Raw genomic sequence first — 8,503 nt, 5'->3', positions numbered from 1 at the left:
GTGGTGCTGGAGGAGACTCTTGAGAGTCCTCTGGACTGCAAGGAGAACAAACCTATCCATTCTGAAGAAAATCAAGCCTGAGTGCTCACTGGAAGGACAGATCCTGAAGCTGAGGCTCCAATACTTTGGCAATCTCATGAGAAGAGAAGACTCCCTGGAAAAGACCCTGATGTTGGGAAAGGGAGGCAGAGGAAGACAGGAGGGCCTGGCGTGCTCTGGGCCATGGGGTCATGAAGAGTCGGACACGACTTTAACGACTAAACAACAACAACAAGCTTTAAAACTACAGTACAAGGAAAGTAATTTCCACTCCATAAATGCTTCAAAATGCTTACTGCCTTGCCTGACTTGTATTTAATTGTTCATTTCCTAAATCAAAAGCTTGCACAGAATTTCTAAAAAACCACTAGTGTTGGGTTTAGTTCATTTCAGGAATATCAGTCAGATTCAGATGATGCTTAAGCAGACTTTGATCCCTTCTGATCAACTTAGGAGGCACTTCCCAAGGTGGAGTGGGGTTCTTTCCAAATGTGTAAAAGAAGCAAAGGTGGAGTCAAGCTGAAACTTCTTTGAGGCTCCAGGCTGGCTTTGCACATGCTTGAGAATCCAAGCAGAGGACTTGGTTAACTGCCAGCCAGAAAAAGCAAAAAGTGCTGCAGACTATACCTGGCTGTCCACCAGCAAGCAGGGCACACAGTTTTGACCTACAAAGCCCTACAAGGCTTCATCCTCTCATATCAGCCTATCTGTAATTGGCAGGCCTCAACAGTGGCCCTGTTGTGTGTCACCCTGCCAGCCTCACCTTCCCTAGAGACTAAATCTAATTGCTAGTCCAAACAGAACTGGACACATTAACTCAGTTACTGAAGGGCGAGACCACACTTCTAAATTCCACTAGCCTGCTCTAGTTTGGACTCCTAATTGTATCCAGTCTTGGTGAATGTACAAGCTATGGCTTAATCTCCAGCACCAGTACAATTGTGGAATTTCCTCCCATAAGAAGTCAAATTAGCTCTCTGTGCTGGTTGAGCTTCCACCAAGCAATCAAAACAATGGCACTTTTTTAGTTTTTATTGAATCTGGTTATAAAAAAAAAATTGAAAAAAATAATTCAGTTAGAAGAATTGAATCTTCTAACCAGATTCAATTCTTGCTCTGTCATTGCTTTCTCCTTACACAAACAACCCTGAGTCTGAGAAACAGAGGATCTTGTTTGCATGTAGGCTTTACCTGGAAGAAAGATGCCAGATTTTCCAGGGTTTCAACTCATACGTATGAGCAGGAACCTCTCATTTTATCCACCATTCAAGTGAAGGAAGTGATTATGGAGAGTGGCAGGACTCAGTCAGACATTCTTCTCTCATCCTGTTGACAGTGCTGGATTCAACAGTTGATGGAACACAATATTTAAAACTGTTTTTTTTAATTGGGTTAAAATGATTTCTTAAAAATGTTTTTAATCTTTTCTTTTTAAAAGAATGTTCTAATCTTATTTATTATACACTGCCTTATGAACCTTCATGGGCAAAAATCTGATTTAAAAACCTTTCAATAAACCAACCAATACTATGAAGTAGCCTGACAGCTGAATTAAAATGTCATTGCACACAATGGGATGGCTGAACTGTATTATTAAAAACTGACATACTTAGTTTGAGCAAGGCCTTTATGCTTTTAACCTGCTGAGTCAGCATTGTTTATGAATAGTAGCACATTGGCTGATATAGCATGTATAGCTGGAAATAACCTGGATGTTTGAACTGTGCACTCTTAATTAGGCAGTAGCAGACTGTTGTCATAACAGAAAAAGGCCCAGTTCTGTTGTTATCTTCCCTGGTGCAAATAAAGAAACCTCTAATCCCTGAACACATGGAGATGGGGATCACTCTTTGTAGCGGATGTAATACTCCACCACCGCAGCTACTAGGAACAACTGTTCATAATCAAATCAAATAAGCACATCACCTATTTGGACATAAGGATAACCCTTCCTAGTGGCTGCCCTGAGGGGAATCTATGAAGCTCACATAGATTAAGGGACAGATTGAATTTCCTTTGAATGTTCAATCTTTTGAAGCACACAATGTTAATCTGAGGATGGGTTTCCCTCCACTGAGTTATTATGTGAGTGAGCTTCTTTGTTCCATGTGCCTGCTATATTTTGGATTACTAATTGTATCCACCCTTAATGGAACAGTGTGTATGTACACAGGTCACCTTTCGCTCTTGAAATGAATAGGCAAGTGACTTTAAAATGAGAGATACAGATGGGCATCAGACCTTCTTGGTTTATGGATATCTTACTAATGCATATATAAGTAGCGGAAGCGTCTTCTGTTTTTTTAAAATATTATGGTTCTCTTTAGATTTTTTTTAAATTGCAACCTGATATGCAAGGCATGGGAAAAATGACTTCTTTTGAATATATCTCCAAGAATTACAGAGCCATTACGGCTAATCATGTTTCAAGACTCTGATCCTATGCAGAAAAGTATGCTTAGGCCATGTGAAATCAATATGCTTGGTGTGCTTCATGCTGCGTAGGGTTGGGCCATTGATGCTATTCAAAAAACTGCAAAGTCTGTATGGCAGTAATAATTTAGTTATTTTGGGGACAATCCAAAGTGGGAATCAAAGCTTAGTGTCCTCTTGAAGGATTCAGGGACTGCTTAGTTAAGTCTATTTGAATGTCTTAGAGTTTTACCTCACCTGCTGCTTGTAGTTTGCTTGGCTGGGATGGACTTTTATGGGCTGGGGTGACTGCCAACCTATCTAACCAATCATTCCTTCCTGCTTCTGAATTCAAAGAGAGCCCCACCTCTTTCCTGAGTGTTCCTTTTCCCTCTCTTTTGTCAGCATATCAGTGTGTTGTTAGTTTGCTGTTGTTCTGTTTACTAATGTAAACAATGAAACATTTTTATTATTTCTCCTACAAATGGTTCACAATGAGTTAAATGCCAGTTAATGAGAAAGGGGAGGACTACCTGGGGAACTTGTAGTTATTGTCCTCTTTGAGTGTCTGTCATTCTACTGCATAGGAAAAATAAATTTTACTAGAAATTCAAAACTTTGCAATGGAATGAACAATCAATCAAGAGATGATGACACTACAATCAAGCTAGATCATGGGATCAAGGTTTCTTCTTTTCTGGAAGCCTTTGATATGCTCATTTTCTTAAACTGGAGGAGGGCAAAATACAGTCCCAGCAGCCTTCAACAGCACAGCCAAGAGTGAAGACTGATGGAAATTGTAATCTGGCAATATCTGAAGAGTCACATGTTGCATGTTTCACTGCTGTGAAAAAAGGTTTCTTTTTGGATAACAAAAACTCCCAACCAGCATAGAGACTGGTCATGCTGTGTGAGCAGTTCTAGGATCTGTTTTTCCCCAAAGTTACTTTTTACAAGCTCTGCTTGAACCCTAGGCAGGTAGATTTCAGATGCATGGAGCTGCTTTGTTTTGTGTTTACATGAGCCTTAAAATGCATAAATGGGAGCCTGGTGCAAACACATACTTAGCAAAGAAGAAGTCTGTGGCCATTAATTTGTTTTGAGAGTAAGAACTGAACAGACGCTCCAGTTTTCTTTTCTTCGTTTAAGCAGTATTATACAAAGTGTGTGTGTCTGTGGAGAATTATTTTATTGTTAAACAGGTGAAATCCTTGTTAGTCTGTCACAAATAATCCAGACAGATCCCATTCTATCTTCTGTCCATCCCTAATATAAACAAATTCAGGCTGTTTGAAATCTCCTTCATTTCACTAGAAGAGTTAAGCAGATACTGACATCTCTCCTATTGTTTCCTATTGTCTTGCTGATTTGCAGTTATGATATTGGCTGAATGATTACATGACTGTCTTACCTTTTTCGTAATGAGAAATGTGTTTTTTGTAAAAAAAAAAAAAACTGGATGAAATCCCCCTGTACCTTCCAGTTTTGCTGTTTGGCCAATTAAAAATAAAATGTTGTTGTTGTTCTTTAGTCATTTAGTCGTGTCTGACTCTTCGTGACCCCATGGACAAAAGCACGCCAGACCCTCCTGTCTTCCACTGCCTCCCGGAATTGGGACAAATTCATGTTGGTCGTTTCGATGACACTGTCCAACCATCTCGTCCTCCATCGTCCCCTTCTCCTCTTGACCTCACACTTTCCCAACATCAGGGTCTTTTCCAGGGAATCTTCTCTTCTCATGAGATGGCCAAAGTATTGGAGCCTCAGCTTCAGGATCTGACCTTCGAGTAAGTACTCAGGGTTGATTTCCTGCAAAATGGATAGGTTTGTTCTCTTTGCAGTCCAGGGGACTCTCAAGAGTATCCTCCAGCACCACAATTCAAAAGCATCAATTCTTCGGCGGTCAGCCTTCTTTATGGTCCAGCTCTCACTTCCATACATCACTACTGGAAAATAAATAACCTCAAACATTTGTTTGTGGGATTTTCATACCCATTACCCACCTGATAACGAATAAAAACACATGGCACAATCTAAAATAACATAACTTTTTATATACTCAGGTTGTTAATATACATCAAACTTTAATCAGAAATGTAAATGTGACACATTTGCATCTAACGATTCTTAAGTTCCAAGTGATATTAATCTTCTGGCAAGCATCCTAAGATTCATGTCACACTGAGGACACCTAACTGTAAGCAGTCACAGATGTGTGGAATTTAAATATCATTCATTTGTTGATTTAGCCAAAAGTTTATTTCAGCAATGAGAATTAATTTATGCTCCCAAGTTCTATCATTTTATATCACAAAGGAAGTTGCTGGATCAAAGGCTTGGCTATGGATGCTTCACTCTGAATATTGATTGTGGTTAATGATAAAATGCATTTTATGAAAGTTACAAACTGACCTTGCTCTCAAGATGGTGACCAATGATGAAAGATAAAAGCCACTGTAGTCCAAATAAAAGGTTTGTGATTGAGTATGTATTGAGTATTGACTCGTCTAGTTGTTTAATCGTGCCCGACTCTTCGTGACCCCATGGACCAGAGCACGCCAGGCCCTCCTATCTTCCACTGCCTCCTGTAGTTGTGTCAATTTCATGTTGGTTGCTTCGCAGACACTGTCCAGCCATCTCATCCTCTGTCGTCCCCTTCTCCTCTTGCCGTCACACTTTCCTAACATCAAGGTCTTTTCCAAGGAGTCTTTTCTTCTCATGAGATGGCCAAAGTACTGGAGCCTCAGCTGCAGGATCTGTCCTTCCAGTGAGCACTCAGGCTTGATTTCCTGCAAAATGGATAGGTTTGTTCTCTTTGCAGTCCAGGGGACTCGCAAGAGCCTCCTCCAGCACAATTCAAAAGCATCAATTCTTCGGCAGTCAGCCTTCTTTATGGTCCAGCTCTCACTTCCATACATCACTACTGGAAAATAAATAACCTCAAACATTTGTTTGTGGGATTTTCATACCCATTACCCACCTGATAACGAATAAAAACACATGGCACAATCTAAAAAAAAAAAAAAACTTTTTATATACTCAAGTTGTTAATATACATCAAACTTTGATCAGAAATGTAAATGTGACACATTTGCATCTAACGATTCTTAAGTTCCAAGTGTTATTAATCTCCTGTCAAGCATCCTAAGATTCATGTCACACTGAGGACACCTAACTGGTAACAGTCACAGATGTATAGAATTTAAATGTCATTCATTTGTTGATTTAGCCAAAAGTTTATTTCAGCAATGAGAATTAATTTATGCTGCCAAATTCTTTCGTTTTATATCACAAAGGGAGTTGCTGGATCAAAGGCTTGGCTATGGATGCTTCACTCTGAACACTGATTATGGTTAATGAGAAAATGCATTTTATGAAAGTTACAAACTGACCTTGCTCTCAAGATGGTGACCAATGATGAAAGATAAAAGCCACTGTAGTCCAAATAAAAGGTTTGTGATTGAGTATGTATTGAGTATTGACTCGTTGTTGTCGTCTAGTTGTTTAGTCGTGTCCGACTCTTCGTGACCCCATGGATCAAGCACGCCAGGCCCTCAAAGGCATCAGTTCTTTGGCGGTCTGCTTTCTTTATGGTCCAGCTCTCACTTCCATACATCATGACAGGAAAAACCATAGCTTTGACTATTCGGACTTTTGTTGGCAATGTGATGTCTCTGCTTTTTAAGATGCTGTCAAGGTTTGTCATCGCTTTTCTCCCAAAAAGCAGGCCTCTTTTAATTTTGTGGCTGCTGTCTCCATCTGCAGTGATCATAGAGCCCAAGAAAGTGAAATCTGTCACTGCCTCCATATCTTCCCCTTCAATTTCCCAGGAGGTGATGGGACCAGTGGCCATGATCTTAGTTTTTTTGATGTTGAGTTTCAGGCCGTTTTTTGCACTCTCCTCTTTCACCCTCATTAAGAGGTTCGTTACTTCCTCCTCACTTTCTGCCATCAGAGTGGTATCATCTGCATATCGGAGGTTGTTGATATTTCTTCTGGCAATCTTAATTCTGGCTTGGGATTTATCCAGTCCAGCCTTCCACACGATGTATTCTGCATATAAGTTAAATAAGCTGGGGGACAATATACAGCCTTGTCGTACTGCCTTGAGTATTGACTAAGAATGGTCTAATAGATTATGGCATGAATGTTACTGCAGTGGTTTACGAAAGGCACACAGTCTTTCTGAAGCAAACTGGAGTGGAAGATTGATAGTCAAACACCATTCAATCCAGAGCTTACTGCTTGATTGATCTATTGTTCTGGACAACACCTACCAAAATCTCTTATCAAATATGGCCAGGCTGGGCACTGGTATACTTGATTTGTTGGTACGCCATACAGCAGGTGAAAAATTAGTTGCGATCTATCTGGTCTTGTACTTGTGTTTGCCTTCACCTGACAAACAGAGCCCTGGATGATGGGTTTCCAAACTGGAGTTTGCTAGAGTAGGGATACTATTTTGCCCCTGTATTTGTGTTAAAGGACCAGTCCTATTGTTAGACAGGGATGTTGGCAAGTGTTTGGATCTGACTCCAAGTCTTTGGTACCAAGTCCCTTGTATCAAGACCCAAGTCTGAGTCCCTGTTAAAAACAACCCTTTTTCCCCACAAAAAAAGGAAGAGGTTGATGGGCTCTGAGTTCTGACTTGAGTCAGAGTGACTGAAAAATATAAACCTGAGTCAAATCTGACTTGAGTCCTGGTGCAACTTAAGTCCAACTTGACGGCAAGTCCGATGACTTGAGCCCCCATCCCTGTTGTTAGGATGGTCAAGCAACAGATTCCAAAGTGGCTTTGAAAGGCAGAAAATGGGCAATTGTCAAGGTGATCATTTCATTGTTACCACTGCCTTTTAATTTTCATCCTCAGGTACCAAAGTGTCTCAAACCAATTACAGTGGTGCCTTGTTAGACAGTTACCCGCATGACAGTTTTTTCGCTAGACATTGACTTTTTGCGATCGTTATAGCTATTCGCGAAACTGTGATTCCTATGGGGGAATTTCGCTGGACAGTGTTTGGTTCCTGCTTCGCAAACCGATTTCCGCTAGACAACAATTTTGGCAGCTTCCTCCGCGCTCGCAAAACAGGTGTTTTCAGGACCTAAGCTTCGCAAGACAGCGATTTAAACAGCTGATCGGCGGTTCGCAAAGCGGCTTTCCTATGGCCGATCTTCGCTAGACAGCGATGATTCTTCCCCATTTTGACAGGTTTCAATGCATTTCAGTGGGGAAATGCTTTTCGGTAGACAATGATTTCGCTAAACAGCAATTTCAGTGGAACGGATTATCGTCTAGCGGGGCACCACTGTATGTTTAAATGTGTCTCTAAGTCAGAGATGGACAACAATTTGGGGCCAAAAACTCGTATCAGCACCAGCCTGCATACCAAAGATGATGGAGCTGACCCTGTTAAAAATAGCTGGCCTTTGCCCCCTTTCGAGGAACTCTTGTTATGCACTGTGGTATTAGATAGGAAATACTCAGCATGACACATGGATATATGTATTCTATAGAACAGTGGTCCCCAACCTTGGGCCTCCAGATGTTCTTGGACTACAACTCCCAGAAGCCTTCAGCACCACCTCTGCTAGTCAGGATTTCTGGGAGTTGAAGTCCAAGAACATCTGGAGGCCCAAGGTTGGGGACCACTGCTATAGAACATGTTATAAGAAACTTACAAATCTGAGGGTGATGTCTAGAGTATTAGAAATGTGGGTAACTGTGTCCCCTCGCTGCATTTGTTCGTGAGATTCTGACAAGGTAGAAACTAGTCTATGAAAATATGTGCCTTAACAAATCTGTTGGGATTTGGAGCTATATTTAATCATACAGCAGCCCTAATGAAAGTTAATCATGCCCAAATGGGAAGAGCAGACAAAGATCTTTTTAGTCAGTCAGGCCGTTAGCATCTAAACAAATTTTAATTAAAAGGGACCCTTGTTTCTTTTTATTGGCCTGTTTTTGATTTCAGTTTTGTTTTATTGGTCTGCTTTTAATTTCATTTTTAGCCTCTTGTGTTCTGATGGATTTGTTTCTCACAATGGACTGTAT

The 8,503-nt window shown here is 40.7% G+C and overlaps 1 protein-coding gene across 3 annotated transcripts in view; it reads left to right on the top strand.

The window, feature by feature from the left end:
* Window positions 1-8,503, top strand: part of EDN3 (endothelin 3) — a 121,690-nt gene that overhangs the window by 44,110 nt on the left and 69,077 nt on the right. The window lies entirely within an intron of this gene.

Source organism: Pogona vitticeps, chromosome 4, assembly GCF_051106095.1.
Source record: "Pogona vitticeps strain Pit_001003342236 chromosome 4, PviZW2.1, whole genome shotgun sequence".
NCBI classification, from domain to species: domain Eukaryota; kingdom Metazoa; phylum Chordata; class Lepidosauria; order Squamata; family Agamidae; genus Pogona; species Pogona vitticeps.
Note: the sequence above shows the minus strand (reverse complement) of the source record. Positions and strands in the feature narration are given on the sequence as shown.